Genomic DNA, 22,533 nt, shown 5'->3' on the forward strand with positions numbered 1-22,533 from the left:
TTTCCACACTGTTGTTGGCTTATAATTAACAATGGAAGCACACACAGAGGCGGTTTATCTCATTCTATAGTCACATCACGAGGGGAAAATGGTTTTCATAGACAGATTTCATATGAGAAGATCAATCTGTCAACGCTCTATAATTGGCCCCTTCCACTGTGTGTTTCCCAGTTCAGTACATTTTGTGCATAAGAGAAGAAAATCGTGATTATACATTCACTAGTTTCAAAGGCGGCACAAGACGTGCATTATAATCTCTATTTGTCTCTGCATGTTTCTCCTTTCCCTGCTGCTGCATTCATGTTCATCTGATGGTTTTTAATACAGAATTGTGGCATTAAGAATACTAGTACAGAAACTTTGAGATTGCCTTTGTGATTTCCAGTCCAACAAGTTAAGATTTAGTCAGAATATCATACAAAGGCTGTGCTTGTATGAAAAGGGTTTTAAACTCCTTATCCAGTGTGCCCACTTGTTTAGATGAAAATATGTGTGAACTATAATTGAGAGACTGCTTCAGATGAAATGCCTGCTAGTTAATGCTAGAGAGACGGGGAAGAAATGTCAAGACAGATGTCAAACCAAAAGGGGAGACACACGCTGGAAGATCAGACATAACCAATCAGCTTGGGAAAACATTTGCAGAAACAGAAGATGAAAAACATCAGGCAGTAATAAGGCACTAATAGTCCAACAACAAACGGATTTTCATATATGTGTGTATCTCAACTGCTTGACCTTGCATGCGATACTTTCTCACCAGGGTTTGTCTGTGGCAGCCGTTAACTGTTGTTAGGCAGAGCAGGGAGAGCTGCACTTGTGTCCGATGATGATGCATTGTGTCTACCGCAAATTAAAATGGGAATAAAGTCAACGCCTTTACAACCCTGCATAATTCAAGACCATGCTCAGTATGTGGTTTAACTGATACAAGGCAGACATAGGGATGTGTCATTATGTCAGCCATTGGTTGATCATCTACGCTGCTTATGCATTATACTACTGTGTGTGCACTTGACTGATCCCCACACAGGAACAACACAAACTACCTTATAAAACAGAAAACTCTACGTTAAAGACCGTATTCAGTAACTAAAAATCCTACTGCTGTCACAAATGCATTCATCCATACAGTGAATTTGTTAATGGTCATAGGTGTGAAGCCGAAAGTTAAGAATGTCTCATTACAGATCTTGAGGTGTTTGACTTCCAAGCGGCTTAGCAGAATAATGTAATGATTGCTAGACAGAAAATCAACAGGCATCAACTCTGGTGTATAATTAGTTGTTTTTAAGCATAGATTCCAACATTTGAAATGTGAATATTTGCTGTAGCCTTACTATGTTTAACGTTGGGTTTTTAACTGATTGGACACCATAATATTGTTGAGGTTAAAGTTGATATGACTGACCTGCTAGACTAACCGTCACTTATTCACACATCCAGCAGACACATTGGCATTCGTTTGAAATTTGCCATTTAATTGTAGCTAATTTTTTGGTCTCCACCAAGTTCGAAAGCAGAAAAATCTGGCTAGTTAGCTGCTAAATGGGCCACTTTGTTCAGCAGCCAGGTGCCAACTTTGTATTTTTGCCATTTGGTCCTCCTGAGCACGTAACATGCAGTTTCTTATTTTCTCACTGAAAACAGCTGCCTGCTGCAACCAAAAATGTTGCTATTAGGAGTAGATTACAGCCCTTTAGTCAGCTTGGGCTCTTTGAAAAATATGTGACATGACATAATACTAAATTATTCATCAAAGGGTTTAATCAGTGCATTAACCGATAATAAAAACAATCATTTACAGCAAGTTAATTTGGTTTCATGCAATAAATTGAGAATTGAGAGAAGATGTCCCACCTCCTGGTGTTTGTAATCTCAAATCCTTACTTGTAATTAAAAGTCAAATCAAATAGCAGGACTGTCATGAAACTGCTACAAAGAAAACCATTTTTAAACAGCCAACTCTTGTGGCCTTAAAAACATCTCCACAATGAAAGGCTAACCATAGCCTGACTTGTGAGTTTGAACCACACTCTGTCCCTCTGGACAAGGACCAGTACCAACTGAACCACCAAGGCAATAACTGCACTATCACACTGCCAGCCTCCATGCATAGTACTGAGACCAAAGAGCCACGGCCTTATAATATGTTGAACGGCCTTGAGGCCAACTGTGGCCGTCTGCTTTAACCAGATTATGATTATGTCACACAGGAGATTACCCATCCGACACAGAGTCACCGTGTCGGACCCGTAGTCCTGTGTTCACACACACACACACACACACACACACACACACACACACACACACACACACACACACACACACACACACACACACACACACACACACACACACACACACACACACACACACACACACACACACACACACACACACACACACACACACACACACACACACACACACACACACACACACACCTGTTATTGCCACAAACTACTGTACACTCGTTCTCTGCAGTTCACAAAAGCCCTGATCTTGGCAAAGAGGAGGGGAGGAGGGGAAGGAGGATACTACTGTGTGAACTGCACAAACTGATAATATCTGGGTTGAAAAATTGATTCCCCCCCAATCTCCTGAGAGCTACCTCTGTGAATACAAAAAGATAAATAGATTATAAAAAGAGATGGACAGAACAGGCAATGGATGTCTCTCTATCTCTCTTCCCCCTATCTGTGTGCAATGGCTGCCTGCTTGGCTGGCGCAAAATGGAGCCGCGAGAGCCAGAAGAGAAGAGAGGTGTGTGTGTGTGTGTTGGGGGGAGGGCTATTGGGGCAAGAGGGAGGAGGGGGTAAGGTGGGTTAAGAGAGTGTGACAGCGGCACAGAGGGGGAGCGCAGCAGGGAGAGCGAGTCAGTCGAAAAAAAAGTGACAAATTTGTTCTTCTCTCATCTGTCTGGCTGGGCTCCCTCTCTCACCTTGGGCGCCGGGTTTTCATAGTCTGCCTCATATTCTCTTCTAATAGAGGGGGGAAGAAAGAGGGAGCACGGGGCAAGACACACACTCACAACAATTACACTCTTAATTTTACACACACACACACACACACACACACACACACACACACACACACACACACACACACACACACACACACACACACACACACACACACACACACACACACCTTTGCGGAGGCCATTACTTTCATGCCCCATTATTACTTCCTAACGATGAAGCGGCACCTCCAAGTATTCACAGGAGTGGAAGAAGTTGGCTAATCTGAGCAAGGCAGACGTACTGAAAAAATAATAAAAAGTCAAGTTCTATAATGTGCAGGCAGCTGAGGACTCAGATACAGACTGAGGGGGAGGGAATCAGAAGAAGAAGATACTGAGACTTAAATGAAGCAGATGGCTCATTTAAAAACAATGATTCAAGGTGTGTCGTGTATGTAAGTCTTAGCCAGGTGACAAGACAAAAAGATAGGGGAATATTTAACAGGCAACATGCTGGATTCAAAGTGTGAGTGGTACAGGGGTTGACACTAAGGTTTCAAAAGCACTTGCCCATAGGGCAAGTACAGGTAATGTTTTACTTGCCCGAATGTCGTGTTCACTTGCCCAAAAAAACTGTAAAACAATGATATATATAGGCTAATTAAATTATACATTTTAGCGAACCGTATCTCTTAAATGCAAACACAGCTTACTAGTCTCATCCTGACCACATACAACCAACAACAATTCATATAAGCCTATATATCATGACATCACACTACACCAAGAGCTTGGTCCTGCTGCAGCATCGTAAAAGGGCCTCTTTTTGCCAGGCACCTGGCCTGGTTTTGGGGGTCTCAGTCTAGCTCAGAGTCAAGCTGAAGGTAAGCTTCCACACAAAAGTGTTCAGAAAAATGTAACTTGTTTTACTTATTTAAAACGGTCACATTGTGCGAAAAAGTGATAGTCTGCCATAAAATTATTGAAGTCCACCATGTTAAAGCTATTGCCCAGTTATACTGTAAGTAGGGAGGGGATCATTAATTTCTATTCATATTGATACCATTATAAAGACTCCACAATCCAAATCTTTATCGATACTTTTCTATTATTTTGTTAAAAGAGAACTGGTATTATTGCTTTAATTGCTTATAATATTAGAAGAGCTAAGGATAGGACTTTAAACAGGTCATAATTCCATATTTAGGCCTACTAATAATTTTATATTGCTGGGGAAACAAGTTTTTCACCCAAACTGTATTATTCAAGCTTCTCACGAAAAACTTAAATTAATTTTTTTCTTGATGTTACATTTGAACACATCATGATGTCATTTTATTGACCTTTGCCTAATAATCATTTTACTGAGCCGACCTGAACACATCACATTTGAACCGTTTGCGATTTTTTTTTTAAAGCCAACTAGTTCTTATCCTGCAGATTTTAATATGGATTTAAAAACTATCCGATTTTTTAACTGCGGGACTTGCTACAGAGTCTCTCGTTTGTTGATCACCGCTGCTTTGAATGAATGATGAGACGGTGCCGAGCCCGTCTGCAGCATGGTCTGCAGCGGCTCAGCGGACGGATTTTTTATTATTTTTTTGGAGACAGAGTTGAAGCAGGTTGAAGGAGTTTCTTCAAGACAGTCGAAGGTACAACACTTTTACAGTCTATGATGCAGACCACTGATGGAATAATTCGCCAAAGTAGGCCTAATTAGTTGAAGATGACCCGACTCTACTCGATATTTAAAATTACATCATGTGATTGTGACCTACTGGACTCCATAGCGGTATCGATAAGCTCAAACGTTATTGATTTCTGGGGTTTGAATATAGCGGAACCAGGTCCGTAGCCTAATAGAGCCGGCTTTCGGAACGTAGACAGCGAAACTGCGCGCACACAGGCTGTTGTGTGTGTGTGTGTGTGTGAGCGAGAGAGAGAGAGAGCGAGCGAGAGAGCGTGACACTGCTGGCTGCCGCGCGCAGCTGCTCAATAGTAAATATAGCCGATCTATTTTGTGTGAGTTAGCGGGGAAATTTTTTTTTGCGGACTCTAAAACACATGAATAAATAGCTTAGACTACTGACAACTCATCTAAAATCCACTTGCCCGGTCGGGCAACCAAAAAGCAATATCAACTTGTCCGAACATTATTTTCACTTGCCCCGGGCAAGCGGGCAAGCGTTAGTGTCAACCACTGGTGGTACGTTTAATGATGTTTTGAGATTAGCCTCTCCTGCTGATCGAAGCACAAACAATTCTGTCAGCTGGAGGCTGTTTGAGCAAACAGAGAAAGAGTTCATTATTGCAGAGTGGTGCCTAGACAAATTTACTAAGCAATTAAGTCAGATTTTAGATAATTAAGCTGATGATACAAATTCATACAGTGAATTCTCTGTATTCATGTCATTGTTACAACACTTTTACTTTTGCCGTTATAATAAATCATCTTGGATTATGCTGATTTAAAATGGTCTTTACTTCTAATTTGACAATTGATTACATACAATCCTTTCAGTGGGCCCCCGATAAATAAATTCAAAATATTTTTGAAAAATGGTCGTGTTAAACTAGTGTCATATGATTGTAAGTTTGGTTATTTTCATGTATGTTAAAAATGATCCTAAATCTGAAAACTATATGCTATATATTTTTGAATAAATTAATATTGTTGGACTGCTTGTGGCTAGTTAGCAAGCTACGTGTTTAGCACAAAGACTGCATGAACTACACTGTATACAGTGAATGGTTTAGCAACACAACTAATGATAACCAAAGCCGAGTTAGCTGACTGCTAACGCGACATAGCCAGACAGTCGGTCTCCATCTGCTATATTGTTACAACAGGCTTCAAGAGAGGGTGATCTCTCTTCTGGACTAATAATAGCAAAAATGGTAGCCTGGAAATCCAGACCCTGATATCTTGAACGATAGAGGGTCTGGCCACGATCAATAGTAATTTCCAACTCAAGGGGCGGCTCCTACTCGTGCATTTCAAATGCCACTGCACGCAGTTGGATAGCACTACAACCAATCAGAGCGATGCACAAGGTGACATAAGCCCCGTTCGTTTAGCGAACAGCTGTTAAACTGTTAAATTAAACGTTTGTCGTGGTCGGTCGGCAAAACAGAACATTCCACTTACTTGCTAATGAAATATTTGAGTGCCATCTTCCAAATCGTAAAGGGTCGAGGCCAAAGCAGTCTCAAACTCGCACAACATATCCGCAGCCATCTTTGATGTTTACTATCACGGCTTCGACGTCGCATGCACGTCACTATCGTCATCCGGTTACGTCCTCCCCAGAGTACCATACAAAGGGCTCTGGCCCGCCCATGTTAGATAGAAGCAATTGAAACGTGAGCCCAGATTTCTGGTCTTTTTGAAAAAGCTTCAACGGAGAGTTTCCAGACCAACAGGCGCAGCAAATTTAATTTGTCAGTGCCTAGTGGAAGGTCTGGGAATGCCAGGCTACAAAAATGGAGCAGAGCCGGTGATATCAAGGCAGGTTTCAGAATCTGATGGGTCACCAAATATGGTGGAACACGGTGTAATGTTGTACTAACTTAACTACGGTCATTAACAATTTAGCCCCGGGACAAATGTAATACCGGGTTTTGGTACTCATCCCTACCTGCAATAGATTGTTGTCCAGAGATGTGTTTGATCTTTTAATTTATTGGTAAATGTCTATACTGAGACTATGAACTAAACAGGATAATCATCTTGTGCAATCGTCAAGATAATGCACAGTGACAATACGAAACTGGTGGCCGGGAGATTTTATATATTCCACAGCCAGGTTTCTTTTGTTTATTTCTATATATAACTTCACCAGGATTAGTTGTGATTTCCCATTGTAAAACAGCTTGAATCTTTCATTGAATCTTTATGGTAGCTGCTGCCTGGCCTGGCTGGGCCAAGAGAACAGAGCCAAGAAGAAGAATGGGAGACCACTCAATCAATCTCCTTCAAAAAGCCCAAAGGTGGAAAATCATATTTTTACTTCAAGGTAAACGCTGGTAAATCATGACTGCAGAAGAGGAATGTGAATCACTGGGTAAGTCACAACAAGGCACTATAATGTTTTCTATGACAGAGCTGAAACTTACTTAATTAATATACATTTTGAAATTATTTTGATGATCTATCAATTGACACAGCTGTTTAATCAAGTGAAAAAAAGCTAATATTTTCTGGGTCCAGCTTGGGAAATGTGAAGATATGCTGCTTGTCTGAATTGTATGTTGAATACCTGTTTGGACTGTTGGGTCAGACGAAACAGGACATTTTGAAGATGTTACCAGAATTTGTAAATTACATTTTTATGAACGTGATGGATAATCAACAACGAAATAGTCATACGCTCGGGCCTTAACCTACAATAAGAGTGGTACCAAGATGAACATGCATTTTGTCAGGCATTATAATGTAAAACATTTTGGTAGAATATATCGCCAAGTCATGTATGAAATTGCACTGTTAAAGTCCATCAGCCACTGTCAACAGTTTAAGCAAGCTGTTCTCAGTGGGCTTGTCTGATACTATACGTTGGACTCCTTAGTTTACATGTAGATAACACTGGCAGGCTATTATGCAGTCTGTGGAGGTTTATGGGTAAATAATCTGTTGGAGTCAGCTAGTGCGGGGCAGGGAAGGCCCTTAATCCTTTTTACACAGTCTGACAGAGCAGATGGGCTCTGAGTGATACAAACTAATGATGTCTCGAGGCCGGGATGTGAGCAAGTCTAGCCTAGTCACATCTCAGCTTGTAGAATAGGATTCATCTGAAATCCATGGAAACATGTCCAGTCCACTATGGTAGCCCCACATTCACACCAAAAGCATCAAATGTGGCCACTCAGGTCGCTGATATATCACGCTGCCAGCCTCTCTAGCAGTCGCTGTTGGGGGCGGGACTCAAGCAGCGCCGCAAACATCACGCGGTTTGTGAAGTCTTATCAAGTTTGTATTGGCGCTAAGCAGATCCAAGGATCCAATCTAAAAACCACTTCATTTCCACTCAGCACAGCCTCGGAACAGTACTGACTTGGCACAGGCCAGTGAATCAATATTAAGAGTGTAGTGTACAACTAATACTGACCAGAGACACACACACACTGCCACAGCTGATGCTGAGGAGGTTGGATTTGCTGCTTGAAAAAACAAGTTGTTAACGTTGCCTGTGTAAATTACACCTAAAGGATTTGCCGGACTGGTTCGGTGCCAAATTTAGATCTAGCTGCTCTGACAAACTTAAATCAAAAATATCGAGTCTTAAACCTCAGAAGCCAAGAATCCACTGGGAGACTGTAGTGCAGGTTGTCAATTTCTGCCATTGAAAGTGAAGGCACTCTTTAATGCCTCACAAAGAAATCAATAATGACCTCTCTTCTGTTCCATTCATAAAACAACAACTATGCTGCATTCAAGGAGACACAACTTTTCAATACAACGTTTCAATCAGTTTTTCAAATCCAGGACTTTTTACTTTTACTGCCATTCTGTTGGCCAACGCTCCAGAAGTAAATTCTTTCCACCCAGGAATTAGAAAACTGACAAAAAACAAAACTGTGTTTGGTGAGCAAGCTTCTAGGCTTTATGCTGCAAGCTGTTGGGAGCAGCCTGCCAGATGCTCTTCAACCTGGCTTTTCATCAAAATGTTTTATGGCAAATGGTAATCATTTATTTTATTCAACCATTCAGTTTATCGTTTGCATGTGCTCATCTAGTCCATATGTCGTTGGTCTTTTTTGAGTTTAACTTTTTTTATCCATCATAACGTGTGTGTAGTAGTCTTACATTACAGTCTTATTAGCTTCTCAGTCCTTATAGAATATATGAAAGGTACAGTACAAATATTTTTTTTTATTGATTATGCAACTTGAGATGTGAGGTAATAACAGAAATGTGTCAACAGTTACTTTTATATGCTCTATATTATCATTTTTATAAGTGGTTTATAGCACAGTGCACACACACACTATAATTAGGGATGCACCGAAATGAAAATTCTTGGCCGAAACCGAAACCGAATAAAATTAAACAGTTGGCCGAAAGGCCGAAACCGAATACCGAAAGAGGCTTTTGCAGTTTTGTTTATTATTTAGTCAATTATTTCAACATTGCATACATGAACTCCCAAATGTTCTCCTCAAACATAGCCTACAACTAAAAAGCAACCCTAAATAAATAATTAAACAGTAAAACCTTCAAATCTAAGAGTAATATTTTACTAGGAATTAATTTGTGAACCTCTCACTGATTTTTACCTTGACTTATATGAGGATGAATCTACAAAAAGATTGACATATCGCATTTCTTCATTTTTTGCAGTGCAGGTTGAGTTGCTCTAAAAAAACTGCACCACAGCTGCCACCATACTGTTCAGACTTCAGAATTTGCTTCAAAGGCCTGATCATAACAATGAGAGGCTTTAAACGATGTCCATTCTTAGGAGGTGATTGTAACCTTTTCGTCTGTAGACTGAAACTAACGGGGGGGGGAGGCGGCTTGCTGGACATATATTTAGCCGCGTTGTCAGTTTGCCGACTTGGCTCTGTGTATTCAGGCTCGAGAAATGCAATCAGACCGTAGGAGCCTTTTTTCCCCCAACAGCGCTAACGGACAGGATATCTCCGGTTATCATTTTAGATGTCAAACTAAAGTTTTTTTTGCGCGGCGGCCCTCACCGGCGAGGTGTCACTGTGAGTGACACAGTTACCAACTGTCACAGAGTTTCACCGGGTGAATCGCTGCTTCGCTCGCGCAAGGCTTTTGTGTTTCTATGGTGATTAAACATCAGTCTTGGACGAGCGTTTTAACTTTATGCTGCATTAAGCATTGCACTGTCTGCGCCTTGTTTCATCCAGTTTGAAAATTTCTCCCACACTGGACTCTGACATTTTCATGCACGCTCCAAACTGCTCCTGCTGCGCGCTCACAAAGAGACGTGGACTCTCATACACGGTTACGTCTCTCTTTACTGCCATTTCCTGGTTTACAAGCGCGCAGCTCTTTTAAAAACATATTTCCTTAGTGTCATTTAGTTCGCCAATTTTCGGTAATGTTGTTCGGCTTTTTAACTGTTTCGGGCCGAAGAGAAAAATTACTTATTTTGCCATTTTCGGCCGAACTTTTTCGGTGGCCGAATATTTGGTGCATCCCTAACTATAATCCAGATGTGCGGATATGTATAGCACATGTTTCAGCATTTATCTATGTAAAGTATTTATCAGGAATTGGAGACATATTTTGTATTCTTACAACAGTTCTACTATAACATAATTTCTAATTTATTTATACAGCAGAATCCACATATGGGTTCCTCATAGGAGTGATAGTTGTTTACAAAGACAATCAGGTTGAAAGTGTGTTGAAACCATGCACACCCTCAGTAGCCTTTTTAGTATTTCTTACAGAGCATTGTATTGTGTTGTATTAAATGTACAGGAACCTCCATCCGCTTCTCTTCACACAAAGTCTCACTGTTCAACCCCCTTTAAACTCTCTCCCCCTGCGTTCAGTGTGAGAAGGAGAGGCAGTGTGGCAGACATTTATTTGAGCCGTCGGGCTGTCTAAAAGCTCAGGGCTTTAATAAGGTGTTCCAGTCTACAAAGCTCCACTTTACTTTACGCTGATGTAAAAATTAAATGCTGTTACTATCAACGGAGCATGCTGCAGCAACTAGGGCTGCAACTAACGATTATTTAAATAATCGATTAATCGGTCGATTATTTTTTCGATTAATCGATGAATCGGATAAAAAAAATAAACATTTGTAAATGCCGCATCTTTATTCAAAAACTGAACATTACTTCAAATTCACAGTGCAGACTGAAGTGTCAAAACACCAGGTTATTGCGCCAACGTCCCGGAACTATTAAAAGTAATATTAAATGATAAAAAATTAATAATAAACTTAACTGGGATAACACACAAAAAAACTTACAATGTATGATATACATTTATACAGTGTAAGGGATGTCCATGGTAAACCAGTCAACCGATAATATTTTTAACCGGTAAATACTAACGGTTAAAAAAATGTAATCATCTTAATTTCTCTCAGATGACAGGAGATCGTTAATTTGTATCGATATTGATACCATTTTCAAGACTCCTTAACGATCCAAGTCTTTATTGATATCACAATTGATAATTTTCTATTATTTTGTTGAAATAGAACTTGTATTATTGCTTTAATTGCTGATATGATCATAGCTCAAGATAGGACATTAAACAGGTCATAATTCCATCTTTACTATCTATTTTATATTGCTGGGAAAACAAGTTTTGCCAAAATCTCAAATTTCTTTTTTTTTTGTTGCATTTGAACACATCAATCATATTACTGAGCCGGCCTGAACACATCACAGTTGACATGTTTGCTACTTTTTTTAAGCTAACTAGCTCTATATCCTTCCGATTTTAACATAGATTTAAAATCTGGATCACTATTTTTAACTGACGGGACTTTCTACACCGTTCGGTTGTGTGATTACTGCCGCTGCTTTGAATGACTGTTGATGCGCCGATGCCGACTCTCCGAGCACGTCAGCTCGATATCTGACAGTAACATGAACTCTGCAGCAGCAGCAGCTGACATAGTTTTTTTGGACGACGGATACTGAGTTGAAGGAGTTTTTTTTTACCCAAAGAAAGCAAAGGTACAACACTTTTATATAGGCCTGCAGTCCAGTGTTAGATATGACCAAAATACAAGCTGTGACCGCTCACACTATAGCTTTCCCGCACGTGAAGCGAGCCTTCACGTGCGGAAGGCTCGCTGTGGGCGTGCATGAACCTGTCGGCGGCTGGATGTAAACAGTGCTGCGCCTGCAAGTGACTTATTAATCGCGCGACTCAACGAATCGATGACCAAATTCGTTGCCAACGCTTTTAGTAATCGATTTTATCGATTTGTTGTTGCAGCCCTAGCAGCAACACTTCCTCACTTGGCCCAACAGCAGATGTGACAAACCAAAACATCAAAACCAAAGACAAAATGTTTTAATGAATGCCAAATTACACACTTTTCCATACTTTCTCAATCTGACAGTAACATGAACTATTTTGTGTATAATACTTCATCAAATACCAGCTGGCCAATGCCCGTTTTGCAGAATTAACATAACATTGCTGATACAGGAGGTCTTACAATAGCAGTGATTTCATTCCTGCATATATAAGCTGAACTATAAGTGAGAACATTCACTGCTGTGGTATTTTAATTGGATACTTTTATGGAAATAACAACACAGACGATGTTTGACCTATTATGCTGCGAGGGAGAGGAAACTTTGTGTTTGCAGTCTGGCTTGAACAAAAGGGAACTGACAGCAAATGAACACGTCATTACGAAGCACAGGCACACAATTGAAGATTACAGTAATTGCCTTCTTTATGTTTGTGTTTTTTGTAACCATGGATTTACATCCCATTGAGCCCATGTGTGTTATTTTAGGTTTATGATTCATTATAGGCTTCTAAGTCCGGTAAGTCCTACATGTTAAGTTATAGCATCTAACTGAACCGCAGTCACCAGGGTTCAACATAACTTTTTTTTCCTACTGGCCCCTTGTATATTTTCACTGGCCCTGCACACACTTTTTTTTTCTTCATAATTTAGTGTCAATAATTATGATACCTGTATTAGAAAAATAACCAAATCTAAAGGGAATGTCTATACTATAACAGTATAGATATTCCCTTTAGATTTGGTTATTTTTCTTTTAATTAATGATATGAAATGTTGATATTGCTCATACGCATAATATAAAGACAGGCAAACATATTGAATTTGAAGTCTACAACTGAAAGTATGTGGAAGGAGTGGGCCAGTACTTTAAAGTCCAGAAGTTTGATGATTGTTTTTATTTTTGAATTTGGGCAGTTTAATGAATAGTTCACCTGCAGAAGTCATGGTCAAACATAGGGGAAAAAAAGAGATGAAGGTCTGATCAGTCTTTGTGGTGTGGTAGTTGATCACTTTCTCTATGCATTAGGGATGGGAATGTGTCAAACCAGGTTTTCCACTCGCACTCAAGTTGACTTTAAAAATAGAAATCCGAAAATCGGAAGGTTATGCCGTTTTTTTTAATGGGAGATTTCACCGTGTATGCGCGTTCACGTCTGTTCGTGAGCGCGCTGCAGGAGCGTCACTTCTGCATGAAGTGTCAGCTTCACATTAATGGTGGGACCATTTTTTCAAACTATTGATAAAAAACAATGCAGTGCAAAATATGCAGCATAAGTTAAACGCTCGTCTAAGACTATGATGTTAAATCACCTTAAAAACACACAAAGCCTTCGTCCGAGCAAAGCAGCGTTTCACTGTGAGATCTCGACAGTAAGCGAGTGAGCCACCGCGCAGAAGAACTGTGGTTTGTGGCTAAAATCATAACCGGGATATTCCCCCCCCCCCCCAGCGATGTCAATGGGAAAGACTTCCGCGATCTGATTGTATGCCTCGAGCATGGACATATAAAGAAATGGACACCGGATTGAAACACGGCGCCCATTAATTCCTATGAAAGCTGCTCATTGGCGCAGAGAAGCAACAAGGAAGCATAATCCGGAAATTCCATGCGGCCCGGAAGCATGACATAGCATGGACGTAGCTGCACTATGGACCTATAAAGAAAGAGGGCGACAAGCGTAGCGGACTGGAGGCGGGAGTAGAATCATTCTCGTTCTGTAGCATCTAGCCTGGCGAAAACAAACTGAAAGACGTTAAAAGCCGTTGGGCTAATAAAACGCTTGAGGTGGCGTTTTGAAATGAGAAAACTTCCATTTTAATAGTATATGGTCTAAAGATAAGTATGAGCCTATGATTGATATCCAGAAATGTTTTACAGAGACACAATCTTGTTCGCCGCTTGTACTGTGTGGACAGGGAAATCTGCCTACGGACCGCATGAAAATAAGCTCCTCCCCCAACCATGCAATACCAATGGGTTGGCCACATGTCCATGCTGGCTGCTCGGAGAAGGCACAGTCCTGGGGGCCTGGCCTCGAGCCTGAAAACACAGAGCCATGTCGGCAGACAAACTGCGCGACTGTAGGAACTGTCCAGTGAGCCGAGTCCCTCCGTTCGTTTCTGTCTACAGCCGACACAATTACAATCACCAGAGACGCATTCACAGCGGTTAAATAAAGCCTCTCATTTGTATTACCATTGGATGCAAATACTGCAACATTACGGCGGCAGCTAAAGGAAAATCGCAGTTTTCACTTAATTTTCTACACCACAACCTCTGCTGTGGGAAGAAAATAAGGGGGCAAAGTAAGTCGATTGATTTGTCGACTCGCAGGCGGGCGGTAGGCAGCTCTGCCAACGGAGCGAGAGTGCGCCCGCTTGTTGCTCCGCCTGTCAAAACGCCCACGCATCGTTGCCTTTCATTAAAAATATATTTTATATAGTTTTTTTATTATATTGAGTCTTAAATAACAACTGCTTTCATTACGACTCAACGCGCATTTCAATGAACCTGACATGATGTAGTCTACAAAAAGATACTTAACTGTGATTGGCCGTTACTGGCCCGGGCGGGACAGTGACTGGCCAATCAACTTGCCCTGCATATGATTTTACTGGCCCCGGGCCATTGGTTATGTCGAACCCTGGTCACATTGGCAGTTATGTTTCCATTAGCAGCGCACAGTGTTTGTTTTGTGGCTCATAAAATATGCTAAGGGGCGGGACAAAACACGTGTTTGCGTTTCTCAGTGAGATAAGGAGGAGACGCTATAAGGGAAGCTAATTGCTTTACAATATTTACACAATATAGAATAATATATATATTATGTAAAAATATTTGCATCAATAAAATAACTACGATATCAATAACGCGGTAAGTCAATGGATTTTGTGTTGTGTAGCAGGCTGCTGTCTGGGTCGTTGTGGCTGTCTGACTCTAGAATAGATACATAGCTGTTCTTAATACTTTATCCAAGATTTGATGACTATTGAAAAATAAAGTCTTAAGTCTTATCTACTAACCTGAATACTACGATATCAATAAAGAAAAACAGTCTTGACGTTGGAAAGCAAAGCCTTTCTTGCTTTCCTTTCTTGACTTTTTATAAAAGTAGTAATAGCCATTGTCAGTCGGTCATTAGGCTGCATGCGCAAAAACACTTATGTGTCAGCTGCAGGTAAAAGCATCTTCAGTCTGAGCCATGTAGGAATACCAAGTCGAGATAACAAACCTGCAAAACACACACACACACACACACACACACACACACGTGACATGGCGCACCTCGGCTCATTACAGAAAAACCTGACAGCTGAGTAGCATTACTTAAATGAATACCCTCTCTGGAAACAGAACTGGTTGTCATTACGCTATCTGGCCAATCTTTAAGTCAACACTGCTATTACTATGCTATCTGACTATGAAATTTCCATTCCAAATCAGCAAGGCCATTTCCAATGTACTGAGCATAGTAATATTTTCCATTATTATTATTATACCATTGGCAGATTTGGCCATGTGGTAAAAGATGAGCCCAGACCATCTGCGTTATCCATTTAAAAATGAACCAGTAACCATGCAATATGTTTTGAAGTGTTTATAAAGATCTTCAGCAACAGCAAGTACACATACCATGGTTGGTCCCCAGATGGTATTATAAACTTGTTGACCTTTTCAAGCTATGGAGGGACCGTGTTTGACTGCAGAAAATATGACAACAACCAATTATTTCAAAGTTGTTTTAAGTGCCGTCAGCCTACACTTGAGCAGACTGGTTCTACCAATAAGTGACAACCCTGACTTGTGTCTATCTTCTCCTAGTTAATTAAATGTCCTTCCTCGGCGGGCAAGCTCTTCACACTTGGGCATCTCCAGTTCTAAGATGATCACACACTCCTTTATGCTTGACATTTCCAAACGAAACAATTAATATTTAATGTAATGGTGCCGGACGTTTTCTGGGCAAGAGTTAATGGCTTTACTAAAAGGTCAGAACCAATAGGTGACATCGCTCTAATGTATGGGCAATGAGGCTGCACTGGAAGAATAGTGTGGCCAATTTTTATCCTGAAGCATTAACACAATGAAACTGTTTAAACATAAAAAAACTGTTTCGTTGACATGCCATTTAAGAGCTACGTCAACAATTCAACTTCTTCAGTTTGTCAAAAATGTCTTTGCTACTTTGTGTTTAAAGTTGGTATTATATCAATGATATTTCAATGCTTTAACATGCATTCTGTGTTTCTATTTTAACTCAACTACTGCTGGACCTCATTTCAGCAGCCTACAGTTATGTCAACAAATACAGCTTTTTCTTTACAGGAATCTTATTCCAAGACGTAACCCAAGTTGCCCCGCAAACTAAAGTGAAAGTCAACAGTTTTGAGAACAGAAATGCAGCCAATTGCATAACAGGAAACCACATCACAAGGAAAGCCAGCGAGGGGTGACAAAACACAGGTCTGTTGTTTACATATCAACACGAGCAAAAAGACACACACACACTTTAGCGCCAACATTTCGCTGCATACACTTGTGTAATTGTGGCAAACAATATGCATGTTATTCTATAGCTGCATTATAGCAGTGAGCAAATGAAAGGACAAAGTACACCTACAGTATGTAAAGCTGACATATTCTACTATTTACATATAAAATAATGAGGAAACCCATTAATGTATTTAACTCTAATCACTTGGTTTCTGTCGAGTTATTTTTATTGCTGTTGAAAATGTGTAACATAAGTGTAATATATGAATAGATAGATTTTAAGAGTAAAAGCAGTTTGCAACGATACTAGTTTTTTCTTTCACATTCATCCAAAAGCAGGACGACAATAGGAACAGGATATATTATTCTAACTAAAGCCTATCTTGAATTAAGGTCACTGTTTAGTATAGGCTCTAACAAATGTCTAACGTATTACATAATCTCCTGAGCTGTGTCATCATTATAAGCATAGGGCTTTGACAAAAAGCACACTGCAGCAGCTGAGTGTTTAGAGCCTCAGGCTTAGTTACTGTTATACAGCACAGTTCATGAAAGAGAATCCAGGTGTGTGTGCTTTGCTTTCCAATTTGATGTATTGCCTAAAAACCACACTAGTTGAGTCATTCATAAATGAGACACACATAACAGTAGCGTTTCCTGATGTCTTAAGTTAACGTTCAACATAAAAGCATTGGGCAAGCAATTGGCTTTTCTTAACAGCAACTGCTTAAAACCAGTTCTCCTCCATACAAATATCCATTACAACATTGTAAATGACAAACTACACTATGAGTTTATACTACTCTCAGCCTTTATAGGCTTACTATACGAAGAGCCAAGGCAAAGCGCTCAACAATGCAAGGGAAGGGATGGATGAAAGAGGCTGTTATTTTCACCATTTATGTCAACTTTCAATGTTTGTGTAAGGGCTTATTACATGCTCTTCACACCAGACACAGTTAGAAAGTTATGCAAGAAATGCCACTGAATGTCAGCTCCAGTCTTATTCCCAAGGCAAGGACAGGTGGATGTACAACTGAATTTATTCCAAAAAGCAAAAATGGAAAACTATGCCGTTATTCAGAAAATATGTGCTTTTCTTCTTCCTTATGAGATCTTGTCAAAGGAGGATTTTCTACAATATAAGCCAACACATAACTTTAATGTTTCAGACCAATTTTACACATTCCTATTACCGTGGATATCTCTTAAACAGTTTGGCAGCCATACCTCTTAGTTTCTTAATGGTGATGGTCATAACACCAGAGTTATTGTGAGTCTTACACATTTCTGAAAACTAATTATATTATGTAAGGGGTGGGAAATGTTATGATTTTTAACGGAAGACATCATAAACGTTTCATATATGATTTTGCCGTGCCGCTTACCACTCAGCCTTCTTATTAGACCGCTTTGGGAAATTAAGCCAATCAAAGAGCATAAAGCAATATTGAACCGTTTTAATGATTGTTGCATTATCCATGTTTGCACATGTTTGATCACTCTGCTCACTGCACAACCTTACAGCTATTCTTTTTAAAGAATAGATAATTGCACATACTTCTTTTTAAAATATTTAAATTGTAAAATGTCTATGCTATTTGTCTAGCTTCTCTGTGCATGTTTATTGTGCGCACCATCAGACAACAACAAATGATTTGCATGCATTAACGAACTTAATAATAAACTTGATCCTGATTCTTATGAAGCACTCAGTTTAAACAGCTGGATAAGCCAAAAACAGACAGACATTCATCTCTGATTATTCAACTGAAAATATCTCAACTGATTATCCAAAATAAAATAATATAAAGAAAGAAGAAAGTACTTATAGTTATCGTATTGGGAAACTTTAATTTCCCCCATTTTGTATCATGTGTATTGGAACCCCCAATATGGAGCTCTAAACAATTCATTTAGTACAATACTGACATATGTTTCATGTGCTTTCAGAATATGGTTATGGAAACATTGGCTACTCCATATGTTAATTTGCAGATAACGCACATGTTCAGAAGCCATTCATTAAAAAAATATGTTTGACAGCACAACAGGAATACAACTATCTATTGCTTGACTTGTTCTGAATCTGCATGATACATGAAATCTGTCTTGTTGAGAACGGGTGTGTGGAAACATTGAGTGATAATGGGAGACAAGTTGGCAGGCTGCAGTCAATTAACAATCCAAGACAAGACTGGGTGAGAGAAGAAAAAAAAATCACATGGCAGGCTGACTGTAAACAAAGCAGTTATGCAACAATCTGAGATTCAGGCTTACACGGCCAGGGAGCACTCTCTCTGACCCACTATCAACTCTCCTTAATGCCACACAGGGCAGGGTCAGCCGGGCAGAGGTCAGTGTGGGAGGGGGTAGAACTGGAGCCCATCTAAAACCTGGACTAGTCTAGGGATGGCTGCTGGAGCCCATCCCCCCTAATGTGACTCATGTTTCCCCGCTCAGTGTTGCCTGCTTCTCGCACAGTACAAGGGGGCGGGAAAAGAGAAGGGGAAAGAAGCGCCATAATGATGTTTTCAAAACGTCGCACGAGACAATCAAACCCTAAATTGAGAAGCCCATTCACGTGCTGTCATCCATTGGGTTGGCAACATGTTTATTAGCTGTGTGAAAAAGTCGCCACTACTATAAACTTGGCAGGGCATGATGATAAAAGAAGGAGCTTGGGTGCTGATGTTGACACGAGAAAAAGTAGCAACTGTGAAACCGTTCATATCTCACATTGTGCATGTCTTTGAGTGTGCAAAAAGGGGGTTGATGACAACAAAGTCAGCAACAACGTGGCATTTGCGTAGATGACAACCCAAACCAAAGAAAGACTTGCACGGCAGGAGGGCAACTACACTGTAGCGCACAATCATAATACGGCTGTGCAAATGAGAAAAGGTGATGCTCTGAATCCTGTCTTGCAAAGAGCAAGAAAACACGTCACACCGCATGGCTCTTTATTTGTTGACAAGCCAAACTCCAGCTCCGGGTGGACAAAAAAAATATAGGGGAAAAAACAGGCCGGGTGCTGCGGGAACCACTTGCCCCTCTAGCAAGTTCTCTTGCCCGAAAATTGAGTGGCTAGCTCGCAAGCTAATGGCTCTGCTAGGCTATAATGTAACTGAGGAAGAGAGAGAAAGCACATTCACCTCCGTTAGCCGCTAACGCCCATCCCCCAACCAACCAGTCTTCCCTGTCTGTGTCCACCATCTTTAATCTGTGCTCCGTCTCCCTTCCCCGCCGCACAAAACACGACAAAAACACAAGACACTCACCTTTAGCGACCATCGCCGAATCGATTATCGCCTTCCGAAACAATAAATCGATTTTCGTGTTAATATTGTGCGTATTTTAATATTGAAAATTGGCCGTGCGAGCGGAACCGCGCCTAGAGAGAAGAGCAGCAATCCTAAACCGCCATCTGGTGGTATTTTCCTCTCTGTGATGCAGCGGGAGCGGCGCAGCCTCAGACCGAGACACAGCTGCCCCCTGGCGGACACACCGGGCCGCGGCGGGCACGCGCCCCGGGGAAGAGGGGGGCGAGCCTGGGATGGGAGGAACCCGCAAGACCCCGCCAACACAACCCTCACGGGCACGCGCACAGGAGCAGACACTCTCCCCCCTCCTCTTCTCAGTTTAATTAGCTAATGTTTAATTATTTATATAATATAAAGCTCTCTAAAGACAACACACTTTTTTGATTACCCTTTGGAATATTATAGGCTACACACATCACAGTAATACATGTATGATGATGTAACCGATATGAGTCAAAATACATCACAAAATCCTTAATTAATAGCATACAGGAGATTTAAAAAATAAACAGGCTTCATTCATATGAAAGGCCATATGATATAACCAACATGCATAAACTATAGGGCTGCTGCTACTATCAATTAACGGTCACCAATCATAATTTATTATAGCCCCCCTAATTCACACAAAAAAATCAAATATCATAACAAAAACAAATACAAACAAATGACTTTATATAAAGCATTTTGAAAAAGAAATATGACACCAATTGCTATAACGTTTCTTTTTCATCAATAATTTGTCTGTTGTTTTTCCCATGTAATCATTTAGTCAAAAAGAGTAGGCTAGTAAAAAATATAATAATAATAATAATAATAATAATAATAATAATAATAATAATAATAATAATAATAATAATAATAATAATAATAATAATAATAATAATGATGAATGAAAAATAGATAAATAAATGAATTTACAGATCAAATTGTTTTGTCATGTCCCATTCTATAATTTTTGACGATCAGAAGCAGCAAAATCACACACTGGACGAGCTGGAACCAGTAATTGTTTGTTATTTTTTCGCCTGCATATGACCAAAACTAATAAAATTGATCATCAGAATAGTTGCAGATTCATATTCTTTTGCTGGACTAATCATTTCATCTCTGTTAGACTCACTGTGGTGCCCAGTGTCTGCATAGATATGTGAAGGATGTATACTTGAGAGCAATATATCTTAAATTGACAAGACTGAGTTTGCAGACACACAAGACGTGAGTGCATTAATGACCTTTGACCTGGGGTCATGTTTGATGTTTTTCATCTCTGCCTCTGTACTTTAGACAGACAGAGAGAAGAGTTAGTATACACACAGGGCCAAACTCCTGTGCCATTTGTCTCCTCGAGATCCTTGGGCTGGAATTGGGCCTGCTTAAATCCAATTACCGAGCCTGGATTGATGTACATTACTCACTCCCTGCCCACCATGGCCTGATACTGGCAGAAAGTCAGAGACGGAGAGCCTTCAGTTAATTATATTAGTCCCACTTGAGACTCATTACGCGGATTTCAAACACCTACATTACAAGTGTGTGTGTGTGTGTGTTTGTGTGTCTGTGTGTGTGAGAGAGGGAGAGAGAGAAAGTGCGAGAAAGAAAAAGAAAAAGCTGATTACATTTTTTTTTTTTATTATAGTTTAAATCCTTGAAATAGATAAGGCAGTGACACATGCACGCACACACACCCACACACACACACACACACACACACAGAGTGTTTCATCCAACAGACGCACTGTTGTTTGCCATAGCAACAGCACGTCTTTGCCATTATAGCTGCATCCAGATCCTTGCTTCAGGGTCATTTCACAAAACCAAATACACACGCACAAACACACAAATATTCCAATGTTATTAACCTCCTATTGCTTGGTGCTGTGGTGAAGCATTCCGCTAGTGTCTTGTGTATCAAATGATATCAAGGCAAAAACAATAAATAACAAAGAGGCCCCCTTTTTCATTCAAGTCCTTTGAAATAATCCTTGGAGAAACGATTTGTAAAATTGGAATCTTGTGTATACACTTTTGTCAAACCCAATATAGAAAAAAAAATATATTGTTCAATTCTTATCTTTCATCTTTTGTTTTCTCTGATAACATGTATTAAGTACTATACAAATATTTCAGACTAACAGACAGACAGACACACACACACACACACACACACATACACACACACACACACACACACACACACACACACACACACACACACACACACACACACACACAAACACACACACACACACACACACACACACACACCAATACAGGACAATACACATTAGAATCTGTCTTTATGTGGAAGTGCTGCTCCTTAAGTCCACTTCAGGGAAAGTCTCGATGCTTCACAGCTGCCATGCCCATCTAGCTCTGTTGCTGTGGAGACACAAACCAGCGGAATAACTCCCATTAATGTTGCCTCAAGATTCTCTGAACTTTCCAGCACAGAAAAAAATAAAACATCTTTACTTATTCCTCCTATTTGAGAGGTCAAAGGTCAGCTGTAGCGGAAAGCAACATAAGCAGAAATCCAGTGTTAATGCAGCATGTCAGCCGGCTCGCCCACATGGCATCTTGTCTCCTTTTCAGTTTATTGATCTTGTCTAAAAATACCTACTCTAATACTCATATCGCCTCTCTCAAGGGAGATTCTACTGTTGAGAATATATGCCACTCCAGAGCGAATTACATTGTGGGAGACATCAAAGATATGTATGTACAGTATGTTCAGTTCTTAGACAACATGCATTAGACAAA

The 22,533-nt window shown here is 40.2% G+C and overlaps 1 protein-coding gene across 1 annotated transcript in view; it reads right to left on the reverse strand.

The window, feature by feature from the left end:
- stag1a (STAG1 cohesin complex component a) overlaps window positions 1–19,868 on the reverse strand; it is a 52,863-nt gene extending 32,995 nt beyond the window's left edge. The window contains exon 1 of the mRNA XM_080041820.1: window positions 19,729–19,868. The gene's annotated coding sequence lies outside the window, so the exon portion shown is untranslated. The remainder of the gene's footprint in view (window positions 1–19,728) is intronic.
- Between the last annotated feature and the right edge of the window lie 2,665 nt (window positions 19,869–22,533).

This window comes from Ammodytes marinus, assembly GCF_949987685.1.
Source record: "Ammodytes marinus genome assembly, chromosome: 15".
NCBI lineage: Eukaryota > Metazoa > Chordata > Actinopteri > Uranoscopiformes > Ammodytidae > Ammodytes > Ammodytes marinus.